We start from the raw sequence: 3,626 nt of genomic DNA on the forward strand, positions 1-3,626 counted from the left end.
GAGTGCTGTCCTCCCCTGCGACCAGATCGGCTGCCACCCGAGACCTGGCTGCTGCCCCTGCTGGACCATGTGGGCATAGGCTGAAGGAAGACACCCTGTGGTCCCAGAGTCTTCGGACTGGGGGAAGGGCTGCTAGCTTGCTCCCGGCGCCCTGGCTGTAGAGTGCCCAGACCCCAAGGGGCGCCGGTTTGAGGTTTTGGCTTGCTCCTACAGAAATGGAAAGAAAGAGGATGAGGGACGAGGATACAGAGGAAGAAGAAGAGACACAGGTGGCATGAGAGGGGATCTGGAATGCTTTTGTGTTAGGAAGCCTCTGCCGCCACTGTCTGTGCCTGCAGGGCCTGGGACTCCTTAGGCTGTGGGTCCACTTTGGAGAAGTTCATCTCCAGGATGTGCAGCTGTAAGTGCCACACCTACTCTTCCTGGATAGAGAGGGGGCCCTGGAATTTCATTTCGCAGAACCTGCATTCGAGGACAAGTGTAGATGTTGCCCATGAACTTGACAAGTGATGTCAGGGTCACCAGGGAGGGGACCGGCCGGACTCGGGGTGGGGTTGCCTCACCTCCTCCAGCTTCTGCTGTAGGTCATCGGTCTCCTCACCTCCCCCGGCTGTGGAGGCATCTGGAGGACGAGCTTGTCGGCATTCGAATTTGTTGATGTTCTGCCGCTGATGCGCTTCAGCCTTCACGGTGTCCAGCGGCCTGGCTGCCAGAGGCTGCTCACCACTGTGGGCTGCCCAGCCAGCCTCAGGCTCTGGTTCCCAGGCCCCCAGCACTGCAGCCTACCACGGCCAGGCGCCTGGGTGCCAGCTCAGGGACGGCCGCTTGTCACTGTCATGGCCATGGCTGGCACTGCGGTACTTCTTGGTGAAGGTGCAGCTGCCCCGGATGTATAACTGCGGTAGGCGCCCACCTTCTGGGATTGGTGCTTGATCCACTCGCTCAGTGTCTCGATGGGCGAACCACTGATGCGCCACTCGGTCACGTTGAACTACCACAGTTGTTCCCGTGCGTGGCTGGCCAGAGCCTTGCGGTTTTCAAAGTAAAGTCCACACAGCTCGCAGCAGGCCTCGGTGGAGGAGTGGGAGGTCTTCTTGTGAATGGTCTTTGTCTTGAAGGGCGGTTCAGTCTGGATGTAGGTCTTGGCCTTGACCTCTGCTGGGGAGGAGGCGGTCCTCCTGCAGGGGCAGCTTGGCTGCCACTGAGCCCAGGTAGCCAGTAGCCAGTGGCTCAGGGCTTGGCCCCAGAGATGGGAGTCAGGCTGAGCTCACAAGGAAACCTGGGCCGGCCCTGTGCCTGGTTTGCCTGACCGGCCAGACGATAGCGGCAGTGGGGACTGCACTGGCCCAGGGGCCACAGTGGGAGGCCCATCCTCAGCCAAGGCAGGGACCAGGTCTCCAGCCAGTGATTGATTCCTTCTTGATGAGGCACGGCTTGGACTTCTAGAGGATCTCTCGCAGTGTCAATGGACGAACTATGGACTGACCACTCGGTCACACCCATCTGCAGCAGGTGGGAGCACGCGTGACTAGATAGGCCCTTGCGCTTCTCAAAGAACCCGCTGCAGAACTTATAGCGATGTCGCGCACCGGCTCTGCCCGGGAAGACAGGTTCAGAGGTATCATGTCTTCCCGTGGCACCTCCCAGGGACCCTCAGACAGGTGTAGCTCCCCATGAACGGCCCCCAGCAGCATCTCCCGCTTGATCTCCACCCGTATTTGTTCAGACTTCAGCTTCTTGGGCAGGGAGGGTGCAGTCAGACCTGGGAACATCTTCCGGGCCGTGGGAGGAGTAGAAGCAGTTGGTGAGTGGCCCAGGGGGCTGCCTGGTGGCGGTAGCAACTTCTTGGCCAAGGGTGAGATGTGAAGGTCCGAGGGGCTGCGGGTTTCCGGTGAGCTGCCAGGACCTGTGCTGCCCATCATCTTGGCCAGAGCTTTTGGACTTGGCCCTGGCTGGTTGGGAGGTCTGCCAGGGCGAGACTAGGTCTGTCTCTTCAGGAGCTCCCGCAGCCTGTCGATGGGCGAGCCGTTGACGTACCCTTCAGTCACGCCCATTTGCCTCAGATGGGAGCCCGTGTGGCTCCAGTAGCCCTTGCGGTTCTAGAAGAACTCACCACAGAACTCACAGCAGCGGACGTCTGGTGCTGGCTCTGGGCCTGAGGTGAGGTTCAAGGGCCTCAGACTGAGGTCACTGTGCCTTTTGGGAGGCCGGCCGGGGGCTCAGGGACAGCTCGGGGCTCTTGTCCTCAGGATTCTTAGGGGTAGAGGAGCCCGCCAGGGCCAGTGGTGTCTTTTTGAGGAGTGGAGAGCTGGGGAGGTGGGGGCGGCCCAGGCCCTTGGTCGAGAAGCCGAGATGCAACTTAATGGCTTTGTTGACAGCAGGGGCATCCAAGGAGTTGGCCAGGGTAAGTAAGCCGGGACGGGGTCCCCGGAGACCACCTCCTTCAGCCAGCTGGACTTCTTAGCCAGGCCCGGGGGCAGCCCAAGGTGGGCGTCCGGCAGGCCCTTCTGCTTCATAAGCTCCTAGAGGAGGTTGATGGGTGCAACGCGCCTCTCGGACTCTGCCACTACCAGCTACTGCAGGTGGGAGCGTGCGTGGCTGGACAGGCCCTTTCGGGTCTCAAAGCAGGCGCCGCAGACCTCGCCGGTGGTCAGGCTCTGGGATCTGAGGTCCTGCAGCTCCTGTTTGCTGCCATGAGGAACCTCCAGAGCCACTTTGCTGCTCAGCCAACTGGTCACCTGCTCCAGGGCCCCAGGGACAGGCAGGGCCGTCTTAGGGAGCGAGGGAGAACTCAGGTCCATGGCCACCACTGCATTTTCCTCAGAACCCAGGCCTGGCGCGGACAAGGGCCCGGGCCCTGGCTCCCGCCCGGCCTTCGGCCAGTCCCTGGGCTTGTCCCGCGGCGGCGGTGGCGGTGGCGGTGGTGGTGGAGGTGGCGGTGGCGGCGGCGGCGCGGGCGGTGCTGCAGTGCCGGGGCTGGGGAGCCCTGCGGTGGGGCGCCCAGGCCGGCGCGCGCTCCCGGACAACCCCGCGCGCGGCCCCGCCGACTTGCTCCCCGCTTTGGTCACTGGGCACTGGGTGGTGGAGGCGGCCATCTTGGCTCCGTCTTCCTTTTCTTTGAGCATCTCTGAGAGTGTTTTTTGTTCGTTTAATTTTTGTTTTTGTAGAAATAGGTAAATAATATGAGGCCAGCCAATTATTAAGGTAGAAGAAAAATAAATAATAGAGGGGAGTTGGGTGTTCTTCGTAACTAATTAGATTTTGTTTTAAAAATGTGAAACTCGCTGCTAATTATTGTTCACACTAGAACAGAGGCATTAATACAATGATTTTCTTCTTTTCTTTTTAGTTTTTATTTTTTTTTCTTTTTGAAAAGAGACAAGCTTTAGAGTTTTGTTCAATGTTAGCTTTGCTCAGGGGAAGGCCACTTTAAAAGGAATTACAATGATGAAAGGGGAAAACCGAGAACTTGACCCAGTATTTCAAAATCTTCAGCAGACAGAGGGGCAGTTGATCCCAAAGTAATTAATGTCTGCGTAATTGACAATTTTTTTTTCTTTAATTAAAGTAACCAGTAACCATTTTCTTTTTAGATTTAAGAATTTTGAAATTATATTTATAAACTA

At 58.1% G+C, this 3,626-nt stretch overlaps 1 pseudogene; it reads right to left on the reverse strand.

Annotated features, from left to right (window-relative positions):
* Window positions 1–302: 302 nt before the first annotated feature.
* On the reverse strand, window positions 303–2,804 carry LOC112605872 (annotated as a pseudogene).
* Window positions 2,805–3,626: the final 822 nt, after the last annotated feature.

Source organism: Theropithecus gelada, chromosome 14, assembly GCF_003255815.1.
Source record: "Theropithecus gelada isolate Dixy chromosome 14, Tgel_1.0, whole genome shotgun sequence".
Lineage (NCBI taxonomy): Eukaryota > Metazoa > Chordata > Mammalia > Primates > Cercopithecidae > Theropithecus > Theropithecus gelada.